Below are 15,236 nucleotides of genomic sequence, written 5' to 3' on the forward strand. Positions count from 1 at the left end.
TAAAATAAATGAACATAAGGTCCTACTTTATTTACATACTTTCGAGTTATTATGGTTAAGTTTCAAAAGTGAGTTGTTTAAGGAGTTTGTATGGCAACACATAAAATATTCTACATACAGAAAGAAAAAGAAAGAAAAGACTACATTAAATTACAACTTCAAATCTTTCTCATTTTTTTTGCATTCATGCTTCGAGTGGCTTACAAGATGAACCAGTGTATCAGTTTGTGTACCTGGTATTTGGAAAGCAAGGAAAGAAGATGAAGATCAGTAGAAGCAGCAGTAGTGTAAATACACAGCAACAACGCAACCCAACAGCAGCAATTCGAATCAGATTCAAGGCCCAGAAAACTTTGAAGAAAAACCGAACAACTCAAATAGAACAAACCCAAAGTTTGTAAACCAACTAAACAGCAACAACCCACGCGTTTATTAAAAACCCGAAACTAAACTCGTTTCTCACTTTGTTTTTGTTTTCTCTTTTTAAACTCTATTACACTTTCTTCAGATTTTCAGAATGTGTTCCTCTCTCAAAATAATCCTCAAAAATCTTTCAAGTTTTTTTTCTAAGTTTTTTTCTCTCTCAAGTCTTGTCTCTTTTTATGTTCAAGTCTCCCTCTCTTAAATCTTCTCTCCAATCTTGGTCTATATGTATGTCAAGAATGACTCTATATATAGCAAGACCCTAGCCCCAAATATTCCCTAATGGCATGCTTTGTCCCCCACTACATTAAATAAATACATCAACCCCAACCCATTACAATTTGTCCCCCATGCCTAACATAAACAAATACAATATTCTCCTCCACTACATATTGTCTTGTCCCCCATTATGTTAAACAATTATATCAAACCCCAACCCATTATATTTTGTCCCCCATGCTTAACATAAAGAATTACAATAATGTTCAATTACCAAACTACCCCTCCGACCTTATTGCAATTACCATTTTACCCCTGAACGTACTGCAATTTACCAAACTACCCCCATCAACTCTAAACAAACAATTAATCAAACTTAACCAAAATATAGACAAGATGACCAATTTCTCAACAATCTTCAACAACAAATCACATGAACACGATGAACAACAAATTCAAATTAATGGAAATAAGTTAACCATATTGGGAACCAATCCTGGTTAACTTAGGCCAAAAATGAATGAACAAAGAGACAACAATACAAACAACAAAATACATGATTCAAACTAAATCAACAAATCAAAAACATAAACTCACATAAAATTACTGGATTAAAAATGAACTTCAAACAAAGATGAACATGAACTAAATATATTTTTAAACAACAAACATGACGGATTAAATGATTCAAACAACATTAATAATTTCTGGAAAAATACATAACACATGAAACAAACTGAAGAAATAATTAATTAAACTTCAATTTGTATCTAAACAACATTAATCTAACAAATTTTTACCTAAACAATAAACAAGAACAATGAAATAAACTAATTAAATTTCCATTTGAAATCTGAAAATTAATTCAACAAAACACATGAACAAACTAAAAAAATTAATTCAAACGATAGACATGAACAAAACAAACATTTGCCGATTTTAGATTCGAGAATATCAAAACAAAATACGGACAAAATAAAACTCAAAATCTACCAACCGGATTGAAACGAAGAACAACGACCAACCAACGACGAACTCGAACAGTGATCGATGACATCGACCAAAACTCAAATAATGAAATGGTGGCATCAAACTAGCAGGTGCGTCTCATCCATGTACGCGAGGTAGAAGTGAAGAAACAAAGGCAGTTGGGGGTTCGTTTGGTTTGTTCGCGCGAAGAAGATGAATGCAGCAACGGAAGCAGATGGGTCAGTAGGGCTGGGAGCAGCTACTCATCGAAGGTCGTTCATGGCTGAACGACAGTGAAGCATGGTGGGTGTTCATGGCTGGTGGTTCTTGGGGTCGTTTGGCCGTGACGAACTGGGGCAGCAATGGCGGACTGCTTGTGGTCGTTCGGTTGAACGTGAAGATGTAGCAACGACTGGCGTGAGGAGGAAGATGGCGATGGCTGGAGCTTGATGTGGTTGACGAAGCAGAAACAGTCGCGGGGTTGAGAAGAAAACACAACGACGATGGTTGCTCGTTAACGGCGGACGTGAGGAGGGGGCTGGTTTTTTCTGGTGATTGGAAGGGTCATTTGGAGGTGAGGAAGAAGATGAAGACGTGAGGCAGCTGGGTATGGACGTAGTAGAAGGAAACTGGTACAGGCAGCCATGGGAGCTCATTATTTTGGAGCAGAAGTGAAGAAGAAGAGAGGGGATGGGGGTGGGTAGTTTAGGGTTTTTTAGGGTTTGGGTTTTGTTTTGTTTTGTGTTGGAAAAAAAATGATAAAAATAGAGAGGGGATGGGTATTGGGATTATGGGGCGGACCGGGTCGACCCGGTTCGAAATGGACCGGGTCATTGGGAAGGTTGGGCAATTATTTGGGCTTGGGGTTGAAATTTGAAGAAGTGGCCCAATCCGATTTTTCTTTGTATTTTTGTTCTCTTTTCTTCTTTTATTTTTCTAAAACTAAATTGTAAAAGTACTTAAATTATTATTAAGAACTAAATTAAGTTATAAAAGCGCAAATTAACTCCCAATAACAATTAACGCACAATTAAGTGATAATTAAGCGTAAAATCGTATATTTGGACATTAAATGCTAAAAATGCAAAAGATGCCTAATTACTAACAAATTGTACAATTAAATCCTTCATGCAAAATGCGACATATTTTTGTATTTTTATTAATTTAAAAAATAAACATGCACAGACAAATACAAATAATTATCCAAAAATGTCACAAAATACTCAAAATTGCACACCAAGGAAAATCATTTTATTTTGAATTTTTTTGGGAGTAATTCTCATATAGGGCAAAAATCATGTGCTTACAACGTTCAATCTTCTTGAATTCGAGTTCTAGGGTTTCTTCTCTCAACAATGGTGTCCCAATCGAATATCTAATGAGATGGAGGGTTTACCCATGTTAATAAGAGGTTAGGAAATTGAAATCAACTTAGAATCACCATTAGAACTTGCCTTTGGTGGTGGAAGGACTCTTAAGGAGTTAGGTTTTTTGAGAGTTCCTCTTTCTAGAGCAAGTTTTTATGTTTTGGGGATGTGGGGGACGAAATATAGCTTTAAAACGAACCCTCACTAGCGCGCCCGCGCTACTGACCACGCTAAATGGCAGTAACACTGCCTCAAAATTAGCGCGGCCGCGCTACCGGTGCGCATATCGCATACTATTATGTAAAACGCGCATAACATTTTGCACAAAGATCCGTTCGGGCTCTATTATATATTGTTGGAAAGATATTTCAAAGGAATACAATTTTCATGCTTTGAGGTTTCCCAAATTCCTTACAAAGCTTCACTAATCACCTCTGGAAGATGGACTTTCTACAAACTTAGTTGATTTTGTCGAATCTTATGCACCTCACTTTCTATCTTGATTTTGAAACCACTATTTCCACCCATAATCATCCTGATGGGACTTCACATGCCCAAAATATAACCTTACTACTCCTTTAACTCATTCATGCCTAAGTCGAATTTATGAGGTGTTACAAATACCATCTCGCGGTGTAAAGAAGTATTTCATAACTTTTATTGACAATAGTACTCGATATTGCTATTTTTACTAACCTAATAGTAAAGATAAAGCAATAGACGCATTCATGCAATACAAAAATGATGTTGAAACGCAACTTAACAAGAAAATAAAAATGATAAGAAGTGATAGGGGTGGTGAATGTGAATCCTTTTGAACAAATATGTTTAGAATATGGCATTATTCATCAAACAACGGCCCCTTACACGCCCCAATCCAATGGGATTGCAGAAAGAAAGAATAGTTCATTAAAGGAGATAATGAGCGTATTATTGATAAGTTCTGGTTTGCCACAGAACTTGTGGGGGGAAGCCGTTATTACAGCTAGCCGAATACTAAATCGAGTACCCCATAGCTAAACACAATCCATTCCATATGAAAAATGGAAAGGAAGGAAGCTCAACTTGAATTATTTTAAAGTGTGGGGGTGTTTGGCAAAAGTGCAAGTTCCTAAACCCAAAAGGGTAAAAATATGACCGAAAACCGTTGAATGTGTTTTCATAGGATATGTGACCAATAGTAAAGCATATCAATTTCTGGTTCATAAATCAGAAAATCCCGATATTCATAATAATACGGTTATAGAATCAGATATTGTTGAGTTCTTTGAAAATATATATCCGTATAAAGAGGAAAGTGAGTCGATTGGTGAAGGATCTAAACGACCCCGGGAAGAAACAAAAGAAAGTACATTTAACTAGGAGGATCCAAGACATAGTAAACGACAAAGAATGTCTACTTCATTTGGAACAGATTTTGTGACTTTCTTGTTGGAAAATGAGCCTTGAACATTTTAAGAAGCCATGTCTTCTTCGGAATCATTATTTTGGAAAGAGGAAATCAATAGTGAAATAGAATCCATATTAAACAACCATACATGGGAATTGGTTGATCTTCCTCCTGGAAGCAAACCTTTAGGTTCTAAATGGATCTTTAAAAGGAAAATGAAAGATGATGGCACTATTGATAAATTTAAGGCATGACTTGTAGTTAAAGGGTATATACAATGAGAAGGTCTTGACTGCTTTGATACATACTCTCCAGTTACGAGAATTATGTCCATACGGATGTTAGTAGCATTAGCTGCAGTGTATGGTCTTGAAATTTATCAAATGGACGTTAAGACAGCCTTCTTGAATGGAGATTTGGAGGCAAAAATCTTCATGGAACAACCTGAAGGGTTTGTGGTTCTAGGAAAAGAAAAGAAGGTTTGTACACTTGTTAAGTCCGTTTACGGACTAAAACAAGCACCCATATAATGGCATGCAAAATTTGACCAAACAATGTTGTCAAATGGGTTTAAGATAAATGAATGTGATAAATGTGTGTACATTAAAAATGTTCCAAATCACATAGTCATTGTTTGCTTATATGTGGATGATATGCTGATAATGAGTAATGACATTGCCAACATATATGCTACTAAGCGTATGCTAACTAGTAAGTTTTATATGAAAGACTTGGGAGTTGCTGATTTAATTCTAGGGATTAAGATCCATAAAACTCCTCAAGGTCTGGCATTGTCACAATCTCATTATATTAAGATAGTACTTGAAAAGTTCAAGCACTTAGTGTTTAAAGTTGCAAAGACTCCAATTGATGTGAATCTTTTATTAGCAAGGAACAAGGCCAAAACATATCACAATTGGATTATGCTCGTGTGTTGGGATGCCTAATGTACATCATGAATTGTACACGACCAGAATAGCTTGTGCTATAAGTAAGATGAGTCGATACACGAGCAATCTAGGTCAATCTCATTGGATTGAAATGAAATGAGTTTTGGGATATTTAGAACATACCCAGGGCTTTGCTTTGCACTACAGTAAATATCCTGCAGTGATTGAGGGATACCGTGATGTAAATTAGATCACCGATTCAACTGATACTAAATCCACAAGTGGATATGTATTCATTATTGGTGGAGGAGCGGTATCTTGGAAGTCATCCAAACAAATTTGTATTGCCTGCTATACAATGGAGGCTGAATTCATAGCCTTAGATAAAGCCGGTGAAGAAGCCGAATGGCTTCGAAATTTCTTGGAAGACATTCTATTTTGGCCCAAACTGTTCGCACCAATATGTATAAATTGCGATAGTCAAGCGGCAATTGGAAGGGCTGGGAGCGTTATGCATAACGGTAAATCTCGTCATATACGACGAAGACATAAAACCGTTAGGCAATTACTCTCTAGAGGAATTATCACGATTGTCAAGTGATAATATGTCGAATCCACTTATAAAAGGCCCAACTATAGAGGTAGTTGATAAAACATCAAGGGGAATGGGACTATGGCCGAGAACAAGTCATAGTGGTGGTAACTGTACCTAGAAGACTAGAGATTCCAAGATCTAGGTTCAAGGAGATCAAACAAAGTCATTAATGACGGTTCAACATTGTCAACTAAACTTTTGGTCCATTCTCGTGATGAGATAATGTTCAAGTACCAAGGATAAAGTATTAAGGCTTTTTAATGATTTCTAAATTTGATACGGGGTATATCAAATAGTGTATCTACAGGATGACACGTTTAGGAATCACCTATGTAAGTGTGAAGTGTTAGCCGCTTCAAGGAGAAATTTGTAAGGTCAGTTCTCTACACACTTATGAAACCAGGCGGTGTTCATGGCTGAATCGAACACAACAATGAGAACCAAAGATGGTTAAGGGTTAGTTGTGTGGCTTATGGTTGTCTAGGTATACACCAAAGTTTGACGGTTCAAAGATATCAAATCTACTGATTGACCGAGTATATCCGACATAATTTCACTACGAAAATTTCAAAGGGAAACCTACTTATCCAGATGCAATTAATCCTTGCTTGCAAATCACACAATTTTTCCATGCATATTTCCGTGATATAGCCATTCCCCATTCATGTGGGGGATTGTTGGGAATTATAAGAATAATGAGGCTTAAAATATGGTGAATGGGAAATGGAGGGAAATGAAAAATTTTAAGTGAAATTTTAAGTTTCCCCCTTGGTAAAGGGACATTGTCCCAAATTGGAAGAGGAAGAGGTTTTTTATGGGTATATAAACAATTGCTCTTCTTATAGCTCTTAAAGAGTTGAGAAGAAGGCAAGCCTCGCGCTGTCGTCGTCCTCGTCCTCGTCGCTCGCTCGGCTCGGCTCGGCTTCGGCTTCAGCTTCGGATTCAGATTCGGAATCGGATTTTTTATGGGTATATAAGCAATTGCTATTCTTCTAGCTCTTAAAGAGTTGATAAGAAGGCAAGCCTTGCGCCGTCGCCGTCGTCGTCGCTCGCTCGCTCAGCTCGGCTTCTGCGTCGAATTCAGATTTGTATTCGGGTTCAGATTCAGATTTGGATTTGGTCAAATGACCGATTGATTGATTAATTTTTTGGACCAAATAATTTTTTTAATAGTAAAATATTAATAGAAATGTTATTAAATATTCGCTTTACTAATAGAATATTAATATTAAAATAAATATTAATATTAAATCCAATCCGTTTTTCAGTTGTGTAACTGAAAATTAAACTACCCTCTTCAATTTTCCCTCTTTATTTTCCCTCTTTATTATTGAGTAAATAGCTATTTATGTTATGGCATTTATGTTATGGCCGTTTTGCGTAAACAACTATTCTAAAGAGTTGCACCTCTTCAGATTTCAGCCTAACTTTGGCTATAAATACAAGTCTATTCTACTCAGAATTTCAATACGATTTTTTGAGTTTCTCCTCCTTCTGCATACTTTTAACGTCAAACAAAGAAACAGTAAGTGTGATTTTCTACCGAACTTTGTGTTCGCTGAAACACTGGGGTTTGAAATATCACTACACCAGTGTGTAATTTGTTATATCCTAGGAGGAAATAATCTATAACCTTAGGTACTAGGAGGGGATTAAATTCCTTAAGGAAACACTGTGATTTCAGTGGGCTTGAATTGATTTTTGTTTCTTTACATTTTCTATTTATATATTAGTCTATTTTTGTTAGAATTAGTTTACAAATACATATTACTAACAGACATAGTGTCACACCTCCTTTTCCCCAGGGATAACGAATTTTTCCAAATAAAGTGACATTTATTCGAAATGAGATTATTTATTTAATTTAGAGTCGACACTTGGGATAATTATTATGGTGTCCCAAGTAAACTATTTATTTTAAAATCTCAAATCAAGGAAATTTGACTCTGTTTTAAAGTCTGCGAAACCAGAAGACCGGGTAAGGAATTCTGTTAACCCGGAAAAAGGTGTGAGGAACTCTTGAGTTTCGTGGTTTTAGCACGGTCGCTCAATCATTAATAATTGTCCTAATTATCTGATTTAATACATATTTAAAACATATTGTGCATTTTTAACTTTATAATCATTTTTCAAGCCCCGCCTTCTCCGCGAAAAATCTCACCATCAATATTGTTCGCTAAAATGACGGATGGATCTGTGCCAAGGTAACCCGATACTCTAAACAGAAGTCGAGCACGACCCTATAAAGGGGCCCAGTGTAAAAGGATACGTGTACACATTCAAGAATCTATCGGCACGATCCGTGATGCCCTCACCCAGTGAAAGTATCTATAACACTACCTTTTCCCCCCATCCGCAATCTTTCCTCACTAACCCAAGATGTTCTTCTCCTATCGAAGAAGCAATCTTCAAGGCATAATCTTGTTGGTCCTGAATGCCGGAGGCAGGTCTCTCCCCTCTCTGTCGGGCAGACCCCGATGCCGCAGTCATGGCTATGACAAAATTGGAGAGCTAAAGTAAGAATCTGTGCAAGTACGTTTGTACTGAAATAATGAAAGGTTTGATGCAGAAAGAGAAGGGCAACTGCTTAAAATGGTATGATCTCCAAAAAAGAAAAAACATCCTTGTATATATATGGGAAAAACGACTACGATCTTCCTGCCTCAAATCCGATTAAAAACACCTTTGCCAGTCCTGAGGTGGTACTAGACCTCGCGGACCTCCATCAAAAGGGAGTTAGGCTCTAAGAAGCCAAAAACACCTTCGCCATTTCCGAGGTGGTACCTGACCTTGAGGACCTCAATCAAAAGGAAGTTAGGCTCTAAGAAGACAACAACATCATCACCAGTCCCAAGGTGGTACCCGACCTCAAGGACCTGCATCAGGGAAAAGTTAGGCTCCAGGAAGCCAAAAACACCTTTACCAGCCCCGAGGTGGTACCAACTTCGAGGACTTTTGCCAAAAGAGAGTTAGGATCCAAGGAAATAAACACTTAAACTCCACCTGTATGGGCTTGGCCCCGGGGTACTATTTGAGTTGGGACAAACCCTCTCCCAGGATCCATCTACAATGCTTTAAGTCTATCTACACTAAGTCAAAGCAAGTTTCCAGGTGGTCCAAGTTTGAACAAGCCTCCACTCGGGGACCGCCCTAGAAAGCTCAAAGGTAGTCCCTATCCACGGGCCTCCAGGAAAATTTCCCTTCAAATGTTACCGCGGAGCCTAAGTGAAAAATCACGGTTTTTAGGCCCGAAGCGTTACTTTCATTCGACTAAAAATAAGGGTCCCGATGACCCGAGTTTGTCGATTCGATCCAGGCTTGATCCAAGGAACGATGAAGGGTTTCGCAAGAGGTCGTACTAATCAATTGAAAATCAGGAAAAAACACTCACATCTGGTCTTGATATTGGCACCAACCGGTAGAGTCATACATTCAGAATCTCTATAATTGTAAATAAAGGGAAATACAACATGTATCGAAGACAAAACTGATGAAACTTCTTTGTATTCATAATTGTTTTTACAAAAGCCCAAGAGGGGTCCTTACATATGATTATAAAAGCCCACAAGGGGTCCTTACACAGAAACAAAGAAGCAAGAAGGTGCACATATAGTAAAAATTTAGAGCCTAGCCTACTCTCAAAGGTGCTTCCTGACAGCAGCATCTTCAAGCATCATCTCCTCGGGAGTCTCATCTCGATCCTCCAGAATGGCATCTTCAAAAGGGGAGACAACGAAAAGGAAAGCGATGGAGAAGAGCAAAGTGACGCAAAAGATGCAGGAAGGAACGAAGAAGTGGCTGGGTAAAAAATCTGGCTAGTATGGATTTCGCCATGCTACAATTGTAAATCCACTTCTTGGGACATTGCCCCGGTGCGGGATACAACCATTAGTAGATAGCAGCACCTAACTCATGGAAAGTAAAGGGGGTGAGGTGCCACACTGGGTAATCGGGGGAGGTGAGTAGTGGTGTACAGTCCAAATATTTCCCGGGGTCAGAAGAAATCGGCCCTCTACTTCGTCGTCCCGAGCCAACGGCGATGATGACAACAATAACAACAAAACAACGTAATCTCACTTGACCAGAGAAGCTCTTGGATATAGGTTGTGGCATGACTGAAAGAAGTACCGCCATATAATCTTGAGGCCCTGGGCCTCAAACATGGTGAACGACAACGAATAAGGATAGTAAGAAGAGAAGAATGGATAGATGCGGGAAGATACTTGGATGAAAGGTTGATCCCAGGAGGTCCCCATTTATAGAAAGGGAGGCAGAGTAACCGACAACACCATTTAAGGGCAATGTTGACCACGGCTGTGATAGAAATGGGGAGTTCCCAAGGTACACAGCTAGGACTGACAGAGCCTAGTGGTACCCTACCCCTGAAACAGGGTGTCATATGGTTGTCCCATACTTTATCTTTGTAATTAATGCACTTTGTACCATGTAGGAATTCCCCTCATATATAAATGAGATCCTTATCATTTTGTATGGCCCTGTTGCTTCAGTTGCTCCACACGAAAATATACAAAAACATTCCATTTGCTCTTTAACATGCTCTCTTGATATTATTGCTTTCATTTATTATCTTCATTATTGTTCATCATTTATTGCTTATCATTGGCCATAAAGATCCTCATTGATTTATCTATAACTGTTAGTCATACTTCGACCCCCCTCGATAGCTCCCATCCAAGCTCTGAAATCGACCTCGAGGCCCCCGAATCGACAATATCGAGGCCCCGATAATTAGCCTAATGGTTTGATTATCACCATATCCTTAACTCTCATTTAGTTTCTAAGTCTCATATACATAGAATCAACTACTTAACAACTAGCATAATAATAGATCACGTATTTTTAGAGTCCCATAATCAAATTTAATTGTTATTACCATTTTCACGGTAAACACATTTATTTATGGAATTTGTTTAAATAAGTCGCGATGTCACTCACTTATTATTTTGGTACACATTGCGAATCGCATCATGTGAAATGTACCCCCGATTTACAACATATTTATTTTAATTATTTAAAGTTGTAGGGTTGAATCACGTGAAACGTACATTCAAATTAGGGATTATGTATCATGACTATGGATGAATAGTATGAATTCCTTCATATTTCGAAGATATTAAAAGATCCCAAATGGTCAAATCCCTAAATAAACACGAGGACTCTGAATTTTCAGAGAATTTGTGTGTGTCCATGAGTGAAGGAAGGTGAGGGCTTATATAGAGTGTAAGGAGTGTGTACTACAGGATGAAAATGTGGGAGGGAGTAAAGGAGGGTTTCAGCTGAATTTTAGAAAATAAGGGCATCTTTTTAACTAAAAATGGACATCTGTCCACTTTCAGATAATTATCTAATTTTCAGCATCTCTTTTTAACAAATTTTGACATATGTCCGTCCCTTTCTAAAAACTTCCTAACAACCACCTAAGAATCCCTATCTTTGTTTTACAATTAACCCCCTTAAGTTTCTATTTTTCCTTACTCTGCCTCCTAACCCTTTTTTATGTTGAACTTAAAACCCCATTTTACACAATTTCACAAACCAAACCTGCTAAAGAGGAAACTCTGAAATGTTTGTGTGAGGACAAACATAAGGTGACAGACGAAATGACTAGAATGTGGAATCAAAACCTCTACAATTAACTAAACGTGGGACTACTCCATCACAAATAGAATTAATAACCAACACTTAATCATGTTAACTAATTATTGGCTTTAAGGATATAATTAAGTAATTAATGAAATAGGAATGCAAAGGTATAATTAATGAAGAACTATACTGTAAGAACCCTAAATCAAACAAACAAAGATACTTCCAATTAAATGGCACAATAACTTAAAAAAATGTTCTTGATTGACGACAACAGAACAAACAACAACAAAAAAACAAAAAATAAATAAAAATAAAGTGAAGGCATGATAGAGTGAGGCAAGGGTATACCAATTGAAAGAAAGACAAAGCCATTGAAATAGTTTTCGACAAAGCTTGGTCGGTCATTGACTATTTGACGAAATCCGATGACTTCAACATGACCCAAAACTAATGTCAATGGATTACTCATGTCAAAAGCAATCATCCAGCGTGAGTTGCGAGCCAAATCATATGAATTCGTTGAAGAAATCAGAAATAGAGTAAAAACTAGGGTTTTCTGCGATTTTAGGTCTAAAAATCAAAGAGACCTAGAGAGATTTGAGGGGAATGGTTGTGGAATTTGAGGAGAGGGCCAATGATGATTGTCTGGTTAAAAGATGGGGCCATTTTGTGATTACCCGTCGTCGTGAGTCAATTTCCGTTAGCGGAGATGATGAGAAGTGAGAGATGAGAGATGGGAGAGGGGAATAAAGTTGGTCTTTAGGGTTAGGAGGGGATTTCGACAATTAAATTTTAAATGGGGTATTGAGTTCTGGGCCGTTGGATCTGGTGTATGGACGGTGGGGATTTGAGCAGATCAAAACAGGGTCATTTTTGTAATTAATGGGAACTAACCGGGTTGGGGAGATCTAGGCTAGGCGGATTTGAAGGGAATTTTGGGCCACTCAAATGAATTGGCCCAAACAAAATTCAGCCTACTTCCTTCTTTCCTTTAATTTCAAAAAGCACCATTTTATTTGAATACTCCTAATTCACAACTAATTAACCTAATGACCTATTTTCTAACAATTAGTTAAATTAATTAGCTAATAAAGCATATTTTTGTTGTGATTTTCATGTATTAATTCTAACAATTAATAAGCAATTAATTCCGAAAATGCATTTAAACCTAAGATGGCATTAAAATGGGACAATTTATATGGGTTTTCTATAATTTTAAAATATTAAGTATGCATGAAAATGCATCTAAATGAAAAAAAAAACAATTTAAAAAGAAATCCTAAAATTCTGTAAATTCAAAAATAATTAGAAAAAAATTATTTTTTGTGAATTTTGTAGGAATATTTTCTGTTGGGCAAAAATTATATGCTTACAGCTACCCCTCTTTGTTCGGAAATATGAAGAGTTTTCGGGCAAAGAGAAAGTGAGAAATTATGAGCAATTTTTTTCCCGGTTTGATACTCCATTGGAAGCGTTTTGAAAAGGTTTGACCGAACCTTGCTTCGGCGGTTGCTTACATATCCTTGGCTATAAAGGAATCATGTCAGTGTAGTTCTGGAAATTTTGGCAGCTGGGACTACCAAGAAATTGTGATTTCACCGATGTTGCTTCTTGCTGAGCTCCTTATTACACCAAAATCATAATGAAAAGAAACTAAACAAGCCTATCAGCTATGAGTTACAAGATTCCTATCTATAAGTCTTCTGAAACTTGATCGTGAGTCTTGGCTAGTTCTTCACGCAGACTTTGATATGAATATTGATGTTTGTTAGCTGTAGGTGCTAGTTCATTTTTCTAAAGCTTCTTCTGATCAAAACAGGAAATGCAATGCTCGTGACTTTAGTTACGTCTTGAGCAGTCCATATCCGTCCAACTACTTCTCCATTTTGAATTCACTCTTCTTTTCTTTTCTTTTCTTTATCTTGGATTGATAATTCTTCTTTTTTCATCTCAAACCCCCATGCCTCGAGGTAAAACCTGCTCAGACACCAAAAAAACAAAACAAACGAACGAAATTTTCTGCCCCAGTTTTCACTAGGAAAATTTCATGAGTTATTTGTAGCAAAACTCTATACTACTTCATTGTTGAAAGTAATAAAAAGTTGGCATTAGTGTACCCTTGGAAAAACGGAGATTAGAGAGGGGAGACCCTATATCTAAAAATGAAAGCAGCTAGGGAGTGGAGACCCTATGTTGGAAAGTAGACTAGGGAGTAGAGATCCTATGTCTAAAGTGAAAATCAATTAAAAAGTGGAGACCCTATGTTGGAAAAACGACTAGGGAGTGGAGATCCTATGTATAAAATATCTTCAACTAGGGAGTGGAGTCCCTATGTTGGTAAAGAGACTAGGGAGTAGAGACCCTATGTCTAAAATAACTTCAACTAGGGAGTGGAGACCCTATGTTGGAAAAGAGACTAAGGAGTGGAGACCCTATGTCTAAAACAAAATCAACTAGGGAATGGAGACCTTATGTTGGAAAAGCGACTAGGGTGTGGAGACCCTATGTCTTAAATAACTTCAACTAGGGAGCGAAGATTCTATGTTAGAAAAGAGACTAGGGAGTGGAGACCTTATGTCTGAAACAAAATCAACTAGGGAGTGGAGACCCTATGTTGGAAAAACAACTAGGGAGTGGAGACCCTATGTCTAAAATCAAATCGACTAAGGAGTGGAGACCCTATGTATAATATAAAATCAACAAAGGAGTGGAGATACTATGTTGAAAAAGCGACTAGCGAATGGAGACCCTATGTCTAAAATATCTTCAATTAGGGAGTGGAGACCCTTTGTTGGAAAAAAGACTAGGGAGTGGAGACCCTATGTCTAAAATAAAATCAACTAGGGAGTGGATATCCTATGTTGGAAAATGCAGCTATGGATTGGAGACCATATACTACTAGATAATGAGTAAAATGCGAGAAAGAATTTGGAGAAAAGTTCCCTCTATGGGATTGTTGATGCTATAGATCTATTTTAGTCTCCGCGCGGTTTCTTTTTGGTTGCACCTGCTTCTTGCAAGGTTGATTTGGATTGCACCGGTTTCCTGTGGTTCAAACAAAGAAGAATTTGTTAGTTTGAAATGGTGGTTGGTTTTGCAGCCTTTATTATTTCAGTCACTTGATCTCGACCTGACTTCTTTGATGATACTTTCAACTGCAGCTGGTTGTTTCCTGAATACCGATTGCATTTTTGTCCCCCGAGAAACTCTGGCTTTTCCAGACTTTGCCATGACGGTTGGTCGCATGGGACTTAACCTTTTCAACTTTATTTTTCCTTTGTGGGCATTTGACTTTGATTTTCTTCTTTCAAGAGTTTTTGACTTCGAAGCATCGACCACCATGGACAGTCAAGATTGACTTGATGCCCCTCCCGAGGCTGGTTGCCTTTTTGCATATTAGCTTGTATCAAATGAGAATCCTGTAAATCAGTCTTACCATCCTTTCTTTGTCGTAGTTCGGAACAGAGTTAGACCGAAAGGGATTCAAAGAAAAACAGACAATGGAATGAACGATGAATTTAGAAAAGAGGTATCCGTTTTGGGGAAAGAAAAAAAGGACTTACCTTGAGTACGTGCAGACTTCAATGAACATGACATGCCTTTTGGTATGGATGCCTGACCCGTGTAAACTATACGACTTTCATAAATTCATCACAACTTTTGCTTCGAAATCAAAAAACCTTGCCTACGACTGTGCCGATGCCAGTGACTGTGAGGATACTCTTTTTTGATCAGTGGTGACCTTTGCGGGTTTTCACCAACTGACCTCTCTCATT

The sequence above is a fragment of the Nicotiana sylvestris genome, chromosome 4 (genome assembly GCF_000393655.2).
Source record: "Nicotiana sylvestris chromosome 4, ASM39365v2, whole genome shotgun sequence".
Taxonomy (NCBI): Eukaryota; Viridiplantae; Streptophyta; class Magnoliopsida; order Solanales; family Solanaceae; genus Nicotiana; species Nicotiana sylvestris.